Source organism: Rosa rugosa, chromosome 2 (assembly GCF_958449725.1).
Source record: "Rosa rugosa chromosome 2, drRosRugo1.1, whole genome shotgun sequence".
Taxonomy (NCBI): domain Eukaryota; kingdom Viridiplantae; phylum Streptophyta; class Magnoliopsida; order Rosales; family Rosaceae; genus Rosa; species Rosa rugosa.
In genome coordinates, this window is record NC_084821.1 from 26,019,923 (window position 1) to 26,033,609 (window position 13,687).

The window sequence follows — 13,687 nt, forward strand, 5'->3', positions numbered from 1 at the left end:
CTCCGGTGACCGGAGTTGGAGTACCATCAGCAGTAGAGACAAAGTCTTGAGGGGAACGTCTAAGGTTTTGCACAAGACTTGGGTCATTGGTCATATGGTCAGATGCACCTGTATCAATTATCCATGTACTATTAAATGTAACATTACCCTTCATACCTGACTGCGCTACATTAGCGGAGGCATTGTCTAGGTAAACTTCCTCTGTAGTAGCAACAGCGGCCTTGCCCAGATTCTTTCGCGGTTTCTTGGTGAAGTCCCACCAATCAGGGTAACCAATCACTTCATAGCACCGCTCCTTGCTATGACCTAATTCCCCACAGATAATGCACCTTTTGTTTGCATATGGATTTGGTTTACCCAGAAGACGGCGTTGAGAAGATCCTGAGAAGCCTGGAGGAGGACCCTGTTTGCGTTGAGCCATAACAGAAAATTCGGTAGTCACCGAATGCCCAATAGCCTGTTTCTCTGATTGCATCATTGAGGAATTCATGATTTTAGCAGGTTTGGATTTTCAAGGGTTTCAAGATGGATATGAATGTTTTGGAAAAGAAATTTTTTTTTCTTTTCTTTTTGTTCGAAAAAAGGTAGGGTGATGGTGGTTTGAAATTCAGGATGGTTTGATTTCAATGGTGGTGGTACGCAGCGGTTTGTGGTGTTCTTCAGGATTCAGGATTCAAAGGATGCAGCGCAAGTTCAAAGGATTGAACCTACTTTGATACCAAGTAGAAAAGAATACTTCAATTCAGGGTTAATTCGATAATTCTATTCATCCCACAATGAGGGTATATATATAAGTACAAAGGAGTAGTCTAACTCTAATAGGAAACAATCTTTCCATAATTACAGGATATCCTAATTAAATAAAATCTTAATTACATACAGATTTACAGCGATTCTACAACTACCCTATTAATTGTAGTAATTGTAGGGAGTGTCCTAAGAGCCTATAAATAGCACCATTTGTTGCATGCTAAAACACATCAAACTTTTACTCAACTATTCACCCATCAACCTTCTTTCCAAAATCCCCCAAAAGAGTCTTCTTTGAATTTTTTGGCCAGAGAAAGGTGTTCTTTTGGTGGAGCTTTGGGTTCCTCCAATTTGTGCAGATTGGTGTGAGCCATACAACTTGTTGTTGGGCTGTTGTATCCTGGAGGGGACAAGTCAAGAGATTTCTGGTGCACCGGCATTGTTCCGCAGAGGGCTTGAATCTCCTTAAAGAGAGCGAGATACCCGCGCCTCAGCCTATTGTCAACGAGTTTCTCATATAGAAATTATAATTTTATTGTAATTTCACCAACAATTTTAAGGAGATTCAACAAGATGGAGCGTACTCAAGAGAAACCGTTCGACAATATGGGAGATCTCAATTTGAGAAAGATGAGTATAACTATTATTTTTTATCTCTTGACTTATTTCTCATATAATGCTTATGATTACAATGAACTACTCATTGCTATTCAAAGAAATATTGAGAAGTTTTGTAGATTAACTTGGAGAGAGTTCGAAAAATTCATGCGTCACAAACAAAAGGAGATTTCCTTGGAGACATTGATCACTCGCATCCGCGTTGAGGAGGAAGCAAGAGGTCAAGATGTTCATATGCAAGATACAAACAATGACACCTCCAAGGTAAATTTAGTATCTTCCAATAATAATATGCCCAATGGTCATTTTCATAAAAATTCTCTTATGCAGCCAAAGAAGAAAAATATGAAAAAAGTTGGTAAACCTCACCAACAGAATAAAGGCAAACCAAGCTATGTGAATAAGAACCAATATCCTCCTTCAGAAAATAAGCAACAATATACTTGTTGTTATGTTTGTGGCAAAAGTGGGCATATTGCTCGAAATTGCAATTATCGAAAACGTGACGCTGTTCCTCAAGCTCACGTCACTGAAGAACCATATGTGGCAATGATAACTGATGTAAATATGGTTCAAAGTGTTGAAGGATGGTGGGCAGATTGTGGTGCTAATAGGCACATCTGCTATGATAAAGATTGGTTCAAGAAATACACTCCTTTTAAGGAGCCCAAAACAGTTATGCTTGGAGATTCACATACTACTCATGTGCTTGGAACTGGTGAGGTGGAACTCAAATTTACTTCTGGTAGGGTGCTAACTTTGAAAGATGTGTTGCATACACCCTCCATGAGGAAAAATTTGATGTCTAGTTATCTTCTTAATAAGGCTGGTTTTAAACAAACTATGGAATCTGACCAATATGTGATCACCAAAAAAGGTGTATTTGTGGGCAAAGGTTATGCTTGTGATGGCATGTTCAAATTGAATGTTAAGAATAATAATAAAGCATCTACTTCAGTTTATATGCTCTCTTCTTTGAATTTTTGACATGCACGTTTATGTCATATAAATAGTAGATATGTGGGAATCATGAGTAGCTTGGGTTTAATTCCTTCAGTGCAAAAAGATTTTGAAAAATGTGAGACTTGAGTAAAGCAAAAATTACTAGAAGGCCTCACAAAAATGTTGAAAGGCATACTGAGCTATTGGAATTAATTCATACAGACTTGTGTGAATTTGAGGGAATTTTAACTCGTGGAGGTAACAGGTATTTTATCACTTTTATTGATGATTGTTCTAAATATGCTTATGTATATTTGTTGAAAAATAAAAGTGATGCTTTTGCTAAATTTAAAGAGTTCCTCCTTGAGGTTGAAAATCAATTTGGTAGAAAAATTAAAAGGCTCCGAAGTGATAGAGGGAGAGAATATGATTCTTTTGAATTCAATTCTTTTGTTCAGTCTTTAGGAGTGATTCATGAAGTTACTCCACCACCTTATTCACCTGCATCTAATGGTGTGGCAGAAAGAAAAAATAGAACTTTGATTGAGTTAACAATGCCATGTTGATTGATTCAGGTGCTCCCTCTAATCTTTGGGGAGAAGCAGTTTTAACTGCTTGTTATGTATTGAATAGAGTGCCACATAAAAATACAAAAATTACACCTTTTGAGGTGTGGAAGGGGCATAAACCAAATTTGGGTTATCTTAGAGTTTGGGGTTGTCTAGCCTTTGTGAGGTTAACTAACCCTAAAAGACCAAAATTGGGTGCTAGAGCTACTACTTGTGTTTTTGTTGGATATGCTTTAAATAGTACAGCCTATAGATTTCTTGATGTTGAAAATCATGTTGTGATTGAATCTGGTGATGCAATTTTTCATGAAGAAAAATTTCATTTTAAATCAAAAAATAGTGGGGGTCAAGAATCTAGAGAAAATGTTTTTATCCAACCTAGTTCTTCTTCTTCTAATTTACATATACAAGAAACTTATGACAATGAACCTAGAAGAAGTAAGAGAGCTAGAGTTGAAAAAGATTTTGGCCCTGACTATTATGTTTATAATATTGAGGAAAATCCTATTTCTTTACATGAAGCTTTATCATCACCAGATGCAATTTTCTGGAAAGAGGCTGTGAATGATGAAATGGAGTCTCTAATTTCTAATAATACTTGGAAATTAGTAGATTTACCAACAGGGTTTAAAACCATTGGGTGTAAATGGGTCCTTAGGAAAAAGCTCAAACCGGATGGAAGTATAGATAAATATAAAGCTAGACTTGTTGCTAAAGGTTTTAAGCAAAAAGCTGATCTAGACTTTTTTGATACTTTTTCTCCGGTTACAAGGATTACATCCATTAGATTATTGATTGCTATTGCTGCAATTCATGATTTGATTATTCATCAAATGGATGTGAAAACAGATTTTCTAAATGGTGATTTAGATGAAGAGATCTATATGGACCAACCAGAAGGTTTTATAGAACCTGGTCAAGAGCACAAGGTATGTAAGTTATCTAAATCCCTTTATGGTTTAAAGCAGGCTCCTAAACAGTGGCATGAAAAATTTGATTCTTGCATGATTGAAAATGGTTATAAATCAAATGAATGTGACAAGTGCATATATTATAAATCTTGGAAAAATTCACATGTTATTATTAGCCTCTATGTGGATGATCTGTTAATTTTTGGCTCAAATTTGCATGTAATTGATGAGACAAAAACTATGCTTAAGAGCAATTTTGATATGAAAGATCTTGGTGAGGCTAATGTTATTTTGGGCATGAAAATAACAAAAACATGTGATGGTATTTTTCTTGATCAGTCACATTATATTGAGAAAATTTTGAAGAAATATGATTATGTTGGCCACAAGCATGTGTCTACTCCTTTTGATTCAAGTGTTCACTTATTTCCTGTTGAAAGTGAAAATGATGTGATTAATCAAAAGGAATATGCTAGCATAATTGGCAGTTTGCGCTATGCAACTGACTGCACTAGACCTGACATTGCATATGCAGTTGGAGTACTTAGTAGGTTCACAAGTAAACCAGGTAAAGAACATTGGCATGCAATTAAGCGTGTTATGAAATATTTGCTTGGTACTAAAAAATATGGATTATTTTATAAAAAATATCCTGCTGTACTTGAAGGCTTTTGTGATGCCGATTGGAACACTCTGTCAGGTGATTCTCTCTCTACCACTGGTTATATTTTTACTTTAGGTGGATGTGTTATTTGTTGGAAATCAAAGAAGCAAACAATAATCTCTAATTCAACCATGGAAGCTGAACTTATTGCTCTAGCTTCAGCAAGTGAAGAAGCAAATTGGTTGAGAGATTTATTGCATGAAATTCCCTTGTGGGAAAAACCTATACCACCTATATTGATTCATTGTGATAGCACTGCAGCTATTGGTAGAGTAAATAACCGTTATGATAACGGTAAATCCAGACCTATAAGAAGAAAGCACAGTACTGTGAGATCATATTTAAGTGATGGAATTATTAATGTGAATTATGTTAAATCATGTGATAATCTTGCAGATCCTTTAACTAAGGGCTTGACAAGAGAAAAGGTCTGGAGTACATCGAGGGGGATGGGATTGAAGCCCACATCGTCATGAGCCATATATGAGGACACCCAACCCGGTGATTAGAGATCCTAAAAACTGGGTTCAATGGGAAAAACAAATCATAAGGTGGCCATAAGAAAAATGCACTATATTTTCTTACTCATCCCTAGGATGTAAGTGCATTAATCTTGTAACGTATATGAAGGTTGAGTTTATTAAAACTCTTAATAAAATCTGTAGCTCATATGAGTGGGATTTTACCTATATGAGTGAGAGAGTGGGGCCGCTCTCTATGAGAATTGGGCTTATTCTTGAAATACATTCATGAAAACCGGGATAAGCACAAGGCCGTAACGTGCTGGCTAATAAAGCTCATATTAACACCTGAATTATTATGTGTGAGCAGTAGTTCTTATTTTCCCTTAAGCAGTTGTAGTTCAAGTCTGAGACCACTATCAACTCTGGAGTAGGGATTGCTGTTTCACTAAGTGAAGGTTCAATGCAGAGCACACCTTCATGACGCATAATGGTTCGTCTTTGGCCGGTAACTTTGGTTTATATTTGTTTTTAAAATATTAAAATGAGTGGGGGAATGTTGTAACATTTTAATATTTTGTTTATTATTGAAATTAAATTTGGGTGAAGTTATTGTGTGTTTAAATTCTGAATTTATTTTGAATTTTATTTTGTAACTCATGGTGTTTTATTTTGATTTATTTTGGGTTTTAATTTTTGTAACCTATGGCATTTGGTTACTACCCTATTAATTGTAGTAATTGTAGGGAGTGTCCTAAGAGCCTATAAATAGCACCATTTGTTGCATGCTAAAACACATCAAACTTTTACTCAACTATTCACCCATCAACCTTCTTTCCAAAATCCCCCAAAAGAGTCTTCTTTGAATTTTTTGGCCAGAGAAAGGTGTTCTTTTGGTGGAGCTTTGGGTTCCTCCAATTTGTGCAGATTGGTGTGAGCCATACAACTTGTTGTTGGGCTGTTGTATCCTGGAGGGGACAAGTCAAGAGATTTCTGGTGCACCGGCATTGTTCCGCAGAGGGCTTGAATCTCCTTAAAGAGAGCGAGATACCCGCGCCTCAGCCTATTGTCAACGAGTTTCTCATATAGAAATTATAATTTTATTGTAATTTCACCAACATGATGTCTATTGAGTTGTATGTTACAATTCTCTTTTTTGGGTTTTGGCTTGATCAGGAACTGATATAACTCGCTCTCTAACTCTTCTTTTGCTTTTCATTTTTCTATTTTATGATGCAATATTGTTCGTGGTGTTCAGTTTTGATTTGGCTTCGAAGAGATTCTAAACCCATGAGCTCCTATGGCTTTCTGACTCTCAAGTATTCTCATGGGTAAACTATATCACTTATTTACACTCTTTCTAATTTTCTTAGTCTCTTCCACCTTCCAATGACTTGAACCTCCTAAAAGCTCTGTTTTCAGGCTTCCAATGAGAAGAATATGCTTGGAGGATCTTTATAAATGACAAAGCAGCTGAAGATAAGGTAGAGGACAAATAAACATGTAGGTTTTTCCTAGACATCACACATATACTTTTCTGCCTTTTAATTCACTGTTTGGTTTGCAATCAATTTCTTATACATGTGATGCTTTTGCATAATATTCTAGTTGTTTCAAAGAATTACTCGAGGTTACCTTGAAGAGACTTGCAGAGCTGCTGTGTCTAAGTATCCAGGTTTATAATTTGTATTCATTCCTATAGTAGATACCATTATTATTTTTGCATGTCATGCATTACAAGTGATTGTGTTTGCCTAAGTTCCCCTACCTTGCTCCACATATATTTATTCATTGGTTCTTTATTTTTTCCCGTTATTTGTAAGTTTCCACGAGTGTTGGTTTCTGTTTTGTGATTGGTTTTTGTATTTCCTTTGTTGAGAGTATCTGTTGCATGCTGCCCTTTTGTTCAATTACAGTTTTTGGCATGCACTTGGAATATGCTATTGTATTAATTGCTCCAGCTGATAATTGAGTTTCTTGGTTTACTAATTTGTTTAGTTTGTTATTTGATGGTGTCCATATGATAATGGCCTTAAGTTATATCTTGGTTCGAGCACATAACTTAGCTGTATCAATTTCTTGTTAAAACTACATATCATTTATAAACTGGAATTTATTATGTGTAGGATTTTTGCTTATGAAAACTCTAGTTGGAGAACAAGAGGATGATGGACAGCTCTACTAAAGAAATAGAGGACAAGCCTTCTAAGGGCAAGAGAAGAAAAGGCTTTGAGGTTAAGAAAAGTGCTGAGCAAGGGCAGATGGTAAGTTTTTCTTGTAGTATATGCTAGTTGCTATTCTGCTTTATTTACATGCAAGAGAAATTTAGTGATAGATTATTAGACCGGGGTAGATAAGACTGCATAGTATAAGGGTTAAATAAGGGGACATGCATTACTTGATTTTTTTCATTATAAACACACCAAGTTGCTCGTTTTGGCTAAGGATTTGCAAACTTTTCATTATAGAAATCTCTATTCTTGCATTAATGCCCCCTCTTTTTATTTTCTTTTTCTTTTTTTCAAATTCTATCTTTGCTCTATTATGTTTTGGCTGATCCAGTAGCCAAATCCAATTAAGTTACTCCAAATGGAGTACTCAAAGAGACTAAACATAAATCTGAACATGTAGCTACCTACGGCAGCACATATTTTCTTATGCCTAGTTGAGTTGTTAAATTCAGGTGATAGTAAAAATTTGCCTTCATACCAGTTATATTTGCTTAGTCATCATGAGCTAAATATGGAATTAACTTAATTAGAGTTTCTATGTGGTGTGCAAAAAAGCAATATATTTATAGAATTATGCTAGTAATGTCATGTATGTTTGGTGCCAATGACAATGTTGTATGCCTTTTACTGTCACATTTATGATCTGTCTTTTGGTAAATGACTTCAGTTTAAGCATGCCTCTTTTTTGGTTTTTTTTTTTTTCATTTATATTTTCTGAGCTGTGTAACTGTATTTGACAATGTTACTGAATTGTGCAGATGGTTTCAATTTTGGCCGCTAGATATAACAAAAACCTTATAGCAGCTTCATTGAGTACTCTAGTTTATCTTTGTTAATTTCATATAATTGTTTTCAATATATTCTATATATGCAGATTCTTCAAACTCTCAAGCGAGCAATTGGTGTTTGAGTCTGAAATTGGTACGAACCCATCCTTTCATACTCTTCTCTACCAATTTATTCTATTTGGTCATATATACCACCGCCAGCTGAATTAATTTAATTTTGTTTAATCATGTCACCAATTCATGAAAAGGCTTAAATATATTGCTTGTCTTCGTTTTGCTTTCAAGCTTCTGGACATGCCTTTTGTCATTTAGTTTTCAAAATGCAAAGCTACAACGCACCAATTCATAAAGTCAAGATGTCGATCATAATATGATGAAAGGTGCCAGTAATATGCATGCATGAGATACACCTTCTAGTTATACAGAACACCCAATTAACCATATTTGAAGCATCAAAGTTGGAGTGCCTTAAGTAGGTCTCTCTGGCATTCCTTTCATCATTAATTGTGTCTGCTATATATGATGTTGGATATACCCTGCATGAGTTTATGATTTGGAGCAAGTCCATATTTAGTACTTGAGATTGTACCTGATATGATTTCGGTTCTTGATATGGAAAAGTTTAAACATTTTGAATCCATTCAATTTTTGTAATCAAATTCTTTTAACTTTCCTTCATATATAGAGCTTACTAGTGTTTTAGCTTAGAGTTTGAAACTTCCCCCCTTCACATATATCTTTCAATCTGAATGGTATCAATGGTTTTGTTGGTTAGGGTGATATAAGAAGATCATAAGCCAAAGAGCGTACCAGTTCTGCCATGGATATGAACCCCAATTGACGTCAATGCCTTGGAAAAAAAAACCCCTCTATTCTGCCTTGACCTGACCCCAGGTAACAAACTGAACATGTGGTTTTTTGGTTTTTTTTTTCTGTGAAATTTTTGCAGGTATATAGTTTCATTTCAACTTACTGTCTCCTTTATTTCTGCATCATTACATTGAAGGCATTTGCCGACAAATATTTCTGTGCAACCACATCCTATTGAATTGAAGCATAAACGTAATTGTATTTGTCTTCCTCCTGATTCTAACCTCATTAGTGATGTCAAAGTGAAGAATAAGTCTCAAACAAACTTTGTTTTCGAGATAATCAAAGGGGTTAATTATTCTTCTTCATTTTTTGTTGTTGCTGTTGTTTTCCATCTATAAGTGTTCGTGTTCATTCATTGTCTTTATGTGAATAGCTCTTTGGTTTTGATGTCCCATTGCAGCTGTATCTTCAAAGTTGTTCTTATTTTAAGGATTTACTCTTCTTGCAGGTTGGTCTGAAAGACCCCAAAACAAAACCAAAAAAAAAAAAAAACAAGAGAAGAGAACAGGGGAAGAAGGGGAAGAAGAAGAAATTCAGAAGAAGAAACAAAAGTGGAGAAATGAAGAAACTAAAGAAAAGAAGAAGAAGAAGAAGAGAGAGATTATTGAACTGATGTTTACTAAGTTTAGCTCCATTATGGATGTATGTATAGCTGCAGTAACAGATTAATCAAATATTGGTATTTTTATGAATGGATTCCATATTTGATGATGCATTGGGTGGTTTCCAGATTTACATAATTGTGGCGCAATGAGAATACAAATATGTCATCTGAATTAGAAAGCAACAACAAAATGAAATCCAAATATGTTGTTGGACATATCTAAGAACAACAAAAACAAGAAAAAATATGTTGTTACTTGTGCACTCAAACAACAGAAAATTGTCATCTGAAATAAAAAGCAACAACAAAATGAAATCCAAATATGTTGTTGGACATATCTAAGAACAACAGAAACAAGAAAAAATATGTTGTTACTTGTGCACTCAAACAACAGAAAATTGTCATCTGAAATAAAAAGCAACAACAAAATGAAATCCAAATATGTTGTTGGACATATCTAAGATCAAAAGAAACTAGAAAAAATATGTCGTTACTTGTGCACTGAAACAACAGATAAATGTTATTGTAGGCTACTAAAAACGATAGATAAATGTAATCTGAACTGAATATGACACTCCAAGTTCTTCTTGACTCTGAGATGAATGAAATTCCTATATCTGAGTATTCATTAGTTAACGTAATCAGATTTCTTGTGTAAATGTAGGTTGCGGTAAATTTGGACAAGAAGATTAATGAGTTTGAGAAACTCGACTTGGATTTCCGTATGGAGAGTCTGCATCACTCTTTTTGCTTGCAAGGTATAAGTCATGAGAATAGTCTGTAGTTGTTTGCTACGTTAAATGCCGCTTGAACCGATTTTGGGGCCTATATGATGGCATTAATAGTGCTAAGTTTTTATTTTTTATTTTTTAACGTTTTCATCTCAAACTAAAATCAGATAGATAAGAGAGTATTGGTTATAACTCACCAGGACAACCGGGCAACCATATGTCTATACATCCCGTGTCATTCTTCAACATCTCCCATTTGTGTGCAAAATATGCGCGGCTTGGAACATAACTCAAAAGTTTTCTCCTCTTCATCTGATTCTGAAAAATTAGAAAATACAAATCATAAGACTCGTGATGTAGGAGTGAGGCAGAGAGAGTTGGCATATATAAAAGAATATGCAAGATTAAGACTTATTTTGTGGATTAGAAGCCATTTTCGTTTATGTAAGAATCTATGATTCTTGATTCGGAACCGAGCATAACACTGTCTCGAAACACAAAATCAATGTTGGTTGTTCATATTTTTGTAATGTACTATGGTATCGATCAGATTCAACAAATTAAGAACACAATATCAATAAGGGAGCTTCTATTCATACCCCCAATATTGGTATTTGGACCTCTCCATTTTTTCAAATAATAGTTGACTTTGTCAACTCATGTCAAATTACCAATAAAGACATAAATAAGGAAAAAAAAAAAAAACCTCTTCTTATCTCTACGAACAGTAGTACTCTTCAACTTGGAAAAAACTTTCTCCTCCAATGTGAACGTTAAAATATATATCGCCAAAAACATCCACGAGATTTTCTCTCACCCTAGTTCTCTCCCAAACCCTAGCTATCGGCCTCCTTGCCGCTTCCCCTCTACAGCCTCCCTCCCACGCCTCCTCATGGCTTCCTTAGACGCCGTTACCGCTAGCTTTGCTGCCTCCTTGGCTCTTGCTGAGGGTGGTCAAGCCCCAGATCTTGGAAAAATTGGGGGAGGTCCTATGAAGAAATCCTCCCAATCTTTTCTTCTCGGGAAACCTCTCACTTGTCGACCTGTGGATTCTGCCACTTTCAAGTCTCACTTCCTGCGAACTTGGATGGTGGAAAGGAAATTTAGGGTTCAGGGAAAAAGTGATAACCTATTCCTATTCTCCTTCGAATCAGCCCGAGACCGGAATAAGGTTCTCAAAGGTGGAGTTTGGTGCTTTGATCGTGCTCCAGTCCTGGAGGAGTACGACGGAGTTCTACCCATTGCTGAAGTTTCAATGAAGCATGTTCGAATCTGGGCTAGGGTTTCGGGTATCCCCCCACTCTATGAAGAGCCTGATAACCTTGTCCTCATTGGGAATCTCTTGGGGGGTTTCCTGGACTATGACAAGAAGGAGTTTCGAAGAGGATCTATGCGCATCTTCTTCCTGCATGACATCTCCAAGCCCATTCTCTTTTAGCGTGTTAGCCCTACGAATAAGGGCAAAGGAAAGCTCTAAGCTTCCCGTGTCGATACCTAGCATTTGATTCCAGTCTAGAACTATTTAGGTTTAGTTTCTCTGATTGTACACCAATTGAGGTCCTTGGCAATTAGGGTTACTCTAGAAAGGGTTTAGATAGTTGTTAGATTGTCTCCTTATGGCTAGGTCTAAAATTTGTGCTCAAGTTGTTCCCCAATGAGGGTTACCTGTTATGTGCTTAACAGCTTAGACCATCTAGGTTTTCATTTGGTGTAAGACAACATATGATGTACGTGCCTTCTGGCCATGGATAAGTAATGAAATTATCTACTTCTCAAAAAAATATATATATATATCGCCAAACGTTATTTAACGTTGTAGTCAAAATTTTCAGAATTTGACTTTGTCCTCGTAAAGTGATAGATTTCCTTGCTCACACAGCTGACAATTTACAAGATCTATCACTGCGCTATATAAAACAATAAAAAAATAAAAGGAGAGAAAATGAGAAATACAAAGACACCTCAGTTGATGAAGCCCTACTCATTCTGAATGCAAACAAACATGTGAACGAGTGCCGACAAAAAGCAGTACTCCAGCACGTTTATATGATAAATGCAGCAATGGGTAGTTGTCCACAAGATTGATCTTCCTGCACATCATCAGTCAGAGCAATTTTATGTGGAACTATTCTATAGATATGATGAAAAATTCAACCTTATGATATAAATCTATGGAGAATGCACTAGACTCATGGTTGATTATTGTAATTTCCTCCACTATCCCATACATATCTAAAACAAAATAACCATGTTCATTTCAAGTTGCTATTGAATCACTTTAGGGATAATGACACCTAAATGCAATGAAAATAATACTTGGAAAACATATTTGTACGAGATGATGAGCCAACATGGTATTGTTGCCTACGCTAACCAAGAGTCGACAATTCATTGAAAAAGTGCTGGTACCTCTGTAACTCGTATATGAAGGATGAACTTCCAAAAAAGAAAAAGAAAAAAATTGCTGCAATTCCAAATCTTCAAAAACTACAGAAGGTCCAACTAATGATTTTTGAAAGTATGAATAGAATCTTAAAAAAAAAAAGAGCTTTTATTGATTTTATTGGACGATGGACATTTTAGGAAGATTAGAGAGGTGTAGATAGCAAAATGGTTATTTGTAAAAGTAAGTTGGAGGTCTATTAAGTGGGGAGGTCCAAATGCCAAATTTGGAGGTATGAATAGAAGCTCTCTATCAATAAAGGTCTCACATTTATCTTATCCCAAAAAGAAAGGAAAATGTCTCACATTTTTTCAAAAAAAAAAAAACCAAAACGATGCCACAAAGATTTTAAGATGAAACTACTTTTTACATGAAGAACATCAAGAATACAATATCAATAAAGGTCTCACATCTATTTTACACCACAAAGAAAGAAAAATGTCTCACATTTTCCAAAAAAAACAAAACGATGTCACAAAGATTTTAGGATGAAACTAGACAACAGAATTTTTTTTCATCAGACGACAGAGGAGATCTGTCGTCTGATTGCTTTTCTGGCATAGTGGATACCCATGGGCAAGGTCGGCCCTGTACTGATGTTGGGTTCTTATCTTCCCACGTGTCAATAACTTGAGGAATTCATGTGTCCTTAGAATCGATAACTATGAACCACCACAGCATATTCTATTTTAGATTTAGAACAAGAAAATAATAATTATATATTTATATCGATTATTGAATAAATGGTATGCAAATAATACCTTCTATGACACCATTTTGATTTATGGCTAAAGCTCGAATTGGAGGGAAATCTCGGCAATCAGATTACTCATATTCCTCCCTGTTTGACTGTCCAATTTTCAGCAATTGTGAGGGAACGACACTGAATTACAACTCCCACAACTAGAATTCAACCAAAGACAAAAGGATGGACGAGGGAACGACTGTAAAAGACTTCGTGAGCAAGGTGTCGTTCAATAACAATGTGGAAGAGCGTTTTGCCAGGAACGGTGGCAGACTACATTGAGAAATGCTATCGTACAGCTGATCGGGTGAGGTCTGATCTGGTCAGAACGCGCCGTTGTTGAGCAGGAGTGAAGCC

At 35.7% G+C, this 13,687-nt stretch overlaps 1 long non-coding RNA gene across 1 annotated transcript; it reads left to right on the forward strand.

The window, feature by feature from the left end:
* Window positions 1–7,048: 7,048 nt before the first annotated feature.
* LOC133728835 (uncharacterized) lies at window positions 7,049–9,302 on the forward strand. The gene is made up of 4 exons (XR_009856034.1): window positions 7,049–7,179; window positions 8,021–8,067; window positions 8,710–8,828; window positions 9,256–9,302. It is a non-coding gene; the product is annotated as an uncharacterized LOC133728835 (long non-coding RNA).
* Window positions 9,303–13,687: the final 4,385 nt, after the last annotated feature.